This window comes from Daktulosphaira vitifoliae, unplaced genomic scaffold, assembly GCF_025091365.1.
Source record: "Daktulosphaira vitifoliae isolate Bord-2020 unplaced genomic scaffold, ASM2509136v1 Scaffold_2, whole genome shotgun sequence".
Taxonomy (NCBI): domain Eukaryota; kingdom Metazoa; phylum Arthropoda; class Insecta; order Hemiptera; family Phylloxeridae; genus Daktulosphaira; species Daktulosphaira vitifoliae.
Genome location: NW_026099573.1, coordinates 16,437,634 through 16,447,067, shown reverse-complemented (window position 1 = coordinate 16,447,067; position 9,434 = coordinate 16,437,634).

The following is a 9,434-nucleotide window of genomic DNA, read 5'->3' as shown; positions in this document are numbered from 1 at the left end:
AGCAGTAGTATTTTATGCCTATGTACTCGCCAGCCTGAAAGAACTATGCCAAATTAACTCTCGGTATAGTGCAGACAATTGACGTAAAGGATAGTAAAAGGTGTGTTGAAATAATACTTAATATACATTAAAATGTATATTATCGAGGTTAACTGTATCCACGCCAGTCAAGGCTTTTTGCTGAGAAACGCTGAGCTACCGCAGTCTTGTTAATTATATTTTGAATATAGATAGATATATTCTATAATTATATTTTCACAAGTTCAGAGTAAATTTTAAGAATATCGATATTGTCTAAAAAGAGTATTATTAGTAAAAACATAGTATAATATAAAAAGAGTTTAAATGATATAAAAAAGGTAACAAATCATAATAGACGTAGGACACATTGTAGAGAATCTTTTCTAAATCCAATATACACTCATTCTTACCCCTTTTATATTTTAATATACATATTATTCTCTACCTTATTTTTGTTTATTATAGGATACAAGATAAACGCCAATTACTGACCACTACCACTCGGTTCAACCGACCAGTCTGGACCGGAGATAATGCACTAACTTTAACAATGGTGTTTTATCACACGGCCTCGAAGTTCATAATAAGTAGCTTTTTTTATTCCATGAACAAATTTAATGATTTATTTTTACTTCTTTGACTTACATTATAACGTTAGCAATATTATTTATAATTACGAAACCACTCGTAATCGCATTAACAATTGTGTTATAGAGTACTTTTGCTAAACAGAGATATATCTATTATTTAAATCCACTGTTCCTTACTTTAAATTTATATGTATACTACTCATTCATTATTATCAATGATTAAAATACAAAGAAAAATTCAGTTATAAACTAGGTTTATTGAAGATATATTTATTTAAAACAAACGAGGCAGTAATGATATATTTGATCAGTCAAATGAAAAAATAACAATACACATTTTAAAAATATAGTTATATTAAAATAAACATTTTATTAACACAACTTTGAACTTGTTAGAAATGAAAGTAAAAATATAAAATCCAGTAGCGTGGCAGGATTTTTTCTTGAAAAATAAGATTTTTGTTTGATTTTTGGTTTATTATATGGTGTAATTAGTGTCAAAGTCTTATAATGTTAATAGTAATAAATTTCCAATGGGGGAGGCTAGTCACTTTAACCCCTTAGATACACTTCTGGAAAAACTGTAGTTTGATGTAAGTTTTGAGTCAATTAAAAATAAAGTACACTTTCATGTAAACTAAAGGTAATAACAAATTATAAGTGGAAATACCTTGTATAAGAAAATTTATTTTAGAATTAACGTTTATAAAATGCAACAATTTTGAGAGAAATAAGTTCTTATATTATAATTGTATATTATTATCCATATAAATTAATTAATATTAAAATAATCTTAGCTAAATTGAATGACAGATAAGTTTTAAGTATGAGATATAAGATCAATATATATTGATAATATTATAAATGTATATAGTATTGTAATATTTATCTTTAGCGAGTTAGCAACTTTTGGGTATAATTGATGATAGAAATTATGAAATAGAATTTATTAAAAATATATAAATTATTTTTAAATTGAAATTTTTACAGACTTGATGATACAATGTTTATAAATGACGCTAAAATCAATTCAGTTTGAAAACTTTTCTATAGAAAATTAAACTTCTCTATACAAAAAAAAAAAAAATACCTGTTTTTATGTGTTACTGATCCTAAGTTCATAATATAAACTATATAGATTTTAATTTTCATTATTTTTTGTACTTACATGGATTGTTTTTTGATAGTGATATTGACACAATTTAATATTATCTTCTTTGAATATTTCTTTACTAATTTTTCACCAACTATTCTTATTTGCTTATATTTTTTTGACTTGAAATAGTAAAATAAATTTAATAAAATAAATAGCAAAGAACAAAATTATTTGACAAATAAAAGGTTTGTATAACTCTTCAAAGTAACGAAATATTTATCATAAAATCTTTTAATTTGGCGTAACGTAGTTTAGCTAAAATGCTAAACTGAAAAGGTATTAATTATAGTATGATGTGTATTTTTGTGTCTGTTACCACTTATTCTCAGCTCTTACTGGTCTAATTTTGATAAGCAATGCATCAAGTGATTACAAATCATATCTAGTCGAAACATTACACTCAAAAACTGTAAAAATTTCTTTCATTTCCCGTAAATGGAGGAAATCCTCCCAAAAATTACACTTTTAAAAATAAATAATTTTTGATATTTTTTCAACCTTTTTTTACTTAAAGCAGCCATAACTTTTTGAAAAATAGGGGAATAGAAACAAGCATTTTTTTTTATAGATACATTAGGTATATCATATACCCATCATTTGATATATCGCTTTGAAACTCTAATATTTTACCTGCTCAAAACAGGGATTCAAAATGATAACTTTTTTACAAAAATTTTAATTTTTCAACGTAACTTTTGAAAATACTGACACCTTCTTATACATATTAAATTAAAGCTTATGTAAAATAATATGTTATGGAAAAAAAAAACAAAAAAATGTGTACTTTATATTGTCTTTAATGTGAAAATGGATACCGTATTCAAAAATATAATAAAGACGTGCCATAGTTGGGTCCAGTATAGATTTAATCTGATAGTGATTAAAATCAATACTGGAGTATAAATGGTTAAGAAACCTCCTTCTTTGGGATAGACCATGATAGCCCTTAATGGCTGATAAAAACGAAAAAAAAAAATAATTAAGAAACCTTACTTGTTTTAATGACTTTTTTTGATTAAATTTCATAAAATTACAAATGTTAAACATAATTGTCTACTTCTTCAAATAAATAAAATTTAATACTTTTAATAATTACCATTAAATTTTTTTATTTACTCTTGTTTATATTATTTAACGATTTTAAACTTTGCTTTGACAACGTATGGGATAGTTTTAAAAATAGTTTAAACAAAATACTATTTTGTTAAGAATGAAATTATAAGATAAAAACTAGTTATGATAAATTTTGTTCACTTGATAAATAATATTATTTTAATAATATTATAACATTAATAGTAATAATATTAATTTACAAGCTCATAATACAATATAGTGAATATTGCAAATAAGTTTAATATAAGTCAATTTATTGCATTATATTAATTGAGGTAGGTCAAATAAAATGAAAATTAATTTTTAGATATGTTACAGGCATTGACAAGTAAATTGCTAAAAAAACATTAATGGTTCACTTAACAACTTTAAACAAAATTGTCGTTTTCACGGAAAACTGTCTAATAACTTTCATTTTTTTTATTTCAGTACACATTAAATTATAATGTAATAACATATTATTAGATAATATATGTTGAAACTAACTGTCATTGACTTCTAAGCGCAAGATTAGCAACATCAATTTACAACTTTTTGTCATTGACTAATTGTTTATTTTTTATTCTGCGTAGAGAAACCTGATTCTGATTTTTACGTTCTGAACAGTTGGACTAGTAGACTAGGTATAATAAGTATTATATAAATACATGAATATTTTTATATTGTATAATAACTATAAAATAGTTCCGTTATCACATTTTTGATTGTAAAATAAATTTAAACATAATAAAAAGTTATATATTCATTTCTATTCAATCGCAATGCATAATCATAAGTCTAATTTTGTAGTCTAACACTATCATATAAATTTACCCTATAAAATGTAAATAAAAGCAAAAATCTTGTAGTGGTAACGAATTACAAAAACAACAGACTAAATCGTAGGAGGCAATTATAATAAATACCATGAATATCGTACACTTCCCCGTGTATAGGCGTTACGAATAATTCCACGACCCATTTGTCAGTCATAAGAGGCAACTAATGAGGTTGCATCAGGTAGGCAGCCGGCGTAAAAATTATTGTCAAAGAAGTATAAGGAATCCTGAACAAAACTTAGACGGATTGTACAATCTCGGATGTACACGGTGACAACAGAAAGTAGTTAAAAACGGAGATGGCTAAGGAATAAAGTGTTTAATACCAGTCGGACAACTTGTGTGGTAGCTGTTTCACCAGTCATGTGTACAGGTCTACCCAACACGTGTAGTGTCAACTGTGTAGGGACATCACCACTTAACTCTAGTCTGAACTCGTGTATGAGGGAGAAAGATAGATACAAAAGTAAGAATAGATACTTAGAATGTTGGAACATTAACTGGTAGAAGTAGATAATTATCATACAAAGTAAGAAAAAGCAATTCAAAGTATGGCAGAAGAGCAAAAAGAGAGAAGATTGGATAGAGTATAAACGCTTGTGCAAAGAAGCTAAGTGTTCATTAAGTAAGGCGAAGTTTAAGAGGTATAATGAGTTGTATGATAGGTTAAGAACAAAGGAAGGCGAAAAAGAAATCTATAGACTTGCAAAGGTAAGAAAGAAAAGGTCTAAAGATTATCATTATATAAGGTGTATAAAAAGTATTGATAATAAGGTACACTCGAGTGAAAAAAAGGTGGAAAGAGTTTTTTGAAAAATTATTGAATGAGAAATACACAAAAGAGACATTAGAGGATATCTCGTGGAATGAGGGACTGGTAGATTTTATTAGTGAGAAAGAGGTATCGATTGGCTGTGGCGTACCGATTTCTTTCAGCGATACGTCACATAATCACAAATTGTACCTAGTCGAAGAATTACCCTCAAAAATTGAAAAAATTTCAAAAAAATTGAGAAAGTAGACTTAGATGGTTTGGTCATGTCATGAGGAGAGAAGATTCGGAAGCTATAAGAACAGTTATAGAAATGAATGTTGAAGGAATAAGAGGTAGAGGAAGACCAAAAAAGAGATGGAAAGATGTTATTGAATGCGACATAGGGACAGGTGATTTGATCGTAGATTATATGGGAGATCGTGTCAAGTGGATATTTAGGATAAGGGTGGCCTACACCAAGTAGTAGAGATTAGGGCGAGGAAGAAGAAGAAGAAGACCATGAATATCGTACACTATAAATTGAAACAAATACGACAACAATTTATGAACGCATAAAAATACAAGATTACAAGAAGTTTCGTGAACACAACAAGGNAAGTAGTAGAGATTAGGGCGAGGAAGAAGAAGAAGAAGACCATGAATATCGTACACTATAAATTGAAACAAATACGACAACAAATTATGTAAGAAAACAACAATTTATGAACGCATAAAAATACAAGATTACAAGAAGTTTCGTGAACACAACAAGGTTCCCACCCATAATTATAAAGAATACCATAACTTAAAAATTTAAAAAGCATTTTTGGACAAATGTTCTTTTTCCCCCTTTTTTTTAATATTTTGTCCTTTTATAAGGTTCAGAGTCGAACTTTAAATAGGTGAGAGGGTAATGTTAGATCATTTATAACTATGTTCTTACCACTTATATTATACACGTTTTATTTCCATTTACTTAATTTATAATAGCATAGAGGGAGATGCTGATGTGGCAATTCTACTCGTTTGTAGCCCGAAGCTAGGGACGTTTTTATGAGATGGCTAATGGGGCTGCAGCCCCCCCTGAAATATCAGAATTTTTTTTAAAAAATTGAATAATGTTGAAAATAACAAAATTTGTAATTCATTCACAGACTTCAATTTAAAAGTGGAAACCTACTAGTCTGTGACTCTATCATTGATAAGATGTGCACAAAAAAACAAAATGAATAATATATTGATATCAATCTAAATGATATAAATTTAGACCATGAACTAAACCACAGTCTTAAAAGACCATGGACTGAACAGTTAGTTGGTCTAACGGAGCTGTTTAGAATATCAAATTATATTGATCTATTTTTTAGATATTGGTAATTTGGTTTATTACAATACTATTGTTTAATATATGCGTCATTAATACATGATAAACTACGTGTTAAATTATAAGTTTACTCTGATTTTAAAATATATCTATGTTATTTCATAATTCATGGTTATCATTTATTACAATAAAACAAAAATATTTAAGAATCTTATTTATATTTTGTTTCATTCATGATTATCTATGTAAGTAGGGTAATATTGGGAATTCTAGGCCTCCCGACTCACCCCTTCACCAACCCACCCACCGAAGGGTGGGCGTGGCACGAGGGGGGGCATACAGTGGGCGTGGTCTCTCGATGGTGGGGGTAATGGCCGTCATCAAGGTCATATAGTGGGCGTGATTTCTCGATGGTGAGGGTAATGGAGGAGTGAATTTATGTGGGTGGGGGTAAGGAGGAGGCATGGTCTCACGATAGTGGGAGTAATAGGTAACTTAGGTGGGGCTGTTAAGGTCAATCAAAATGGCGGATTAAAGTGCGCATGCGCACTATAACTTCATGTCAGTGGTGGGGGAGGTAGCCATTCGGAAATGGTTGTCTCCTCATACGATGTCATCTACTGGAGGGTAAGGTAAACCTCATGTGAACTGATAACGGTAACTTAAAAACGTACGTGTAAAGATACACATTACATTGAAATAGTGTACGTCAAATAATGGTCGCCGTTGCCACTATAACATATTTACTTAATATTAACGCTACAAGGTCTTCGTCAACAATTCCTACAGAGGGAGGGGGTAACGAAACATAACATAAACTAACCTATAATGGGTGGGGATGAATCCAAGTTAAACTAACAACGTTTTCTAAGAATTTTTATCATCGCCTACCAGACGCATAGATACGTATACTTCCAACGTCAAAGGTACCGCCATATTATAACCCACATTACCGTCTACATTTTATAAAAACAAAGACATTGTCTGTCATTATGGAATAATAAATTCTAAGAAATTTATCATGGGTAACCAGACGCTTAGCTAAGCATATTTCCAACATCAAAGGTACCGCTATATTATAACGTTCATAGGCGTCTGCATTTTTATTTTTTACATAGTATTTTATCATTGCCTACCACCAGATGCTTAGAAAAACATCTCGTTAATATTAGTATATTACTATTAATTATATATAATTACTATAATTGGTAATATATTTTTAGAATTAACTATGTATCGGTTGCTATAATAGTATAATCGCTATTATTATTATTATTTTCTTCTGCGCCTTTAAAATAATAATATGTGTATTGCATTTTATTATATTATATTTAATTTGACAATTTTTATACCTATATCTAGCGGTATTACACTTAAAGTCGCACCCCCACCACCAGCACCCAAAAGTCTTCACTACGTTTAACATTAAATGTAAACATTACATTGAAATAGTGTATTTATTTATTAATTTTTTATTTCNTGTTAAATATTTATTAATTTTTTATTTTAGAATGGAGCAATTAAAGAAACAGTTGAACGATCAGAGTACATTAAAAAGATATTCAAAATTAAGTGATTTGGAGGAACACACGCCATACAAAATCATATCTATGAAAAATACAAGCACACGAAATGGGGTTGTCGTTGTTGGTTGTCTATTCAACAATATGAATGTGTTTATCCCGAGATTGAAATTAACTAATGAAGAAATCGAAGCTTACAATATCAACAATGATGACAACCAATTATATTTATTATATAGAAGCAAAAGTGGAAATGCATATTTTTTGATTTTCAGTAATTTGTTAATATTTTGCCTTGTTTTTTAAACTTATTTATATAAAATAAAAAAAAAAACTTATTATCATAAACTTGTAAGATTTAAAATTCAATAAAATATACTTTTTTTTATTTTATACAATTTTGTCGTATTTATCTACACTTTATGCCTTTGTGTATAATGAATATTAAATATAAGTCTATAGTACTAAGCAGTACAAAGAAGAATTTTACACATTAAATATATACAGCAAATTTACNAGAGTTTTACACATTAAATAGCAAATTTACTATACGCTATGGTATTTTTAGCAGGTTGTACTATGTATGGTATGTAGTAGGCTGTTTATAAAAGTAGTAGGGACACTGTGTCGGTTTACCGAACAGTGTANAAGTAGTAGGGACACTGTGTCGGTTTACCGAACAGCATGTCCTGGAATCGTATAATCTCGATACAACAAGTCTGAACATGTTAAAACCTGTCTGAACGCGTTCAAATCCCTGTTCATCCTGTTTGAACCCCGTCTGCTTGTGTTTACAACTGTTTGTACCATATATATCGGCGAAAATTAGACTATTAATTGCTATTAGGTTTAAATTAGTTAATAACTTCACCGTGGTGAATGCATAGCACTANTCACCGTGGTGTAAGCATAGCGCTCTAATCGTTATAAGATTTTCTATATAAACAGACGTTACTTTAACTTGTTGGTTTTGTGTTAAGTCGATATTTGTATACTTTAAGAATGGCTGGTTCTCTCGCTACAATTGCCAAATTCTATAACAAACAAACATTTGCTAAACCCCAACCTCACAGTGAATTAATCGATTGCACTGATTACGTTTTGAATTTCAATCCTCGTAAATTCGTTCAGATAGGATTGGATCCAAAAGATCGATTTAACGTAACTATTCGTTTACTATCGTCAACCCGTTACATACTTATAACGATAGATTTCCTACAACGGATTTATACGTTGATGGGTAATATTCTGTCGCTAATTTTCGACCCTGTATCAAGACAAAAGATTATTTTACTCAAGGATGAATACTTTACACTCTCAAAGACTATNTTTTACTCAAGGATGAATACGTCACACTCTCAAAGACTACGTTTCAAGGAGAGTCTTCGCTAGTCTTTGAATCACAAGCACAAGATGAATGCCGAGTGTTACTCACCCAATCAGACATTTTAAAACTCAGCGCTTTGGAATGTTGTATCTTCGAGGCTATCAATCAAAAGATGACTGTAATTCAGCCATTGGTTCTACAACAGTTGGAACAGATGGCTCAATATATGAAATCTCAATATGAAGTAAATGTGGAAAACAAATGTATGTTGATCAATTCGGTTTCGGATTATACGATTAGAGACAGTTTACCCAATAGCGATCTGAGCTACATAAACCAAATAAAACAATTTGCGAGCCAGCAGTTGGAACAACGGTGGACGATGTTGGAAAAATATACTAAAGAAATGGTGAGTTACATTTTTTTTTCTAACTGAGTAGAACGTAATTAATAAATATAAATAATTTTTTTCAGTCTTCTAACGGAGAAAACGTATGCTCGACATTTTTTGGGTCGCTGGCCAATGATATACAGTCGGAACNGTCGCTGGCCGATGATATACAGTCGGAACCAATCATACCATCAAGTACAAACAACCAAGAAATACCAACAGTAGTTGTTAGTAATAGCTATCCGTCGTAAAACGACAAGTATCTAAAACATGTATATAATTTATAAAAAAATTGTTTAAAATAAACGTATGTTGCATTGACATGTGCTGTTATTATTATATACTGAGACATAGTGAAAATCTCATTTTTAACGTAACTTGTAATTAAAATTATAATGGATACAAAGACTATAAATA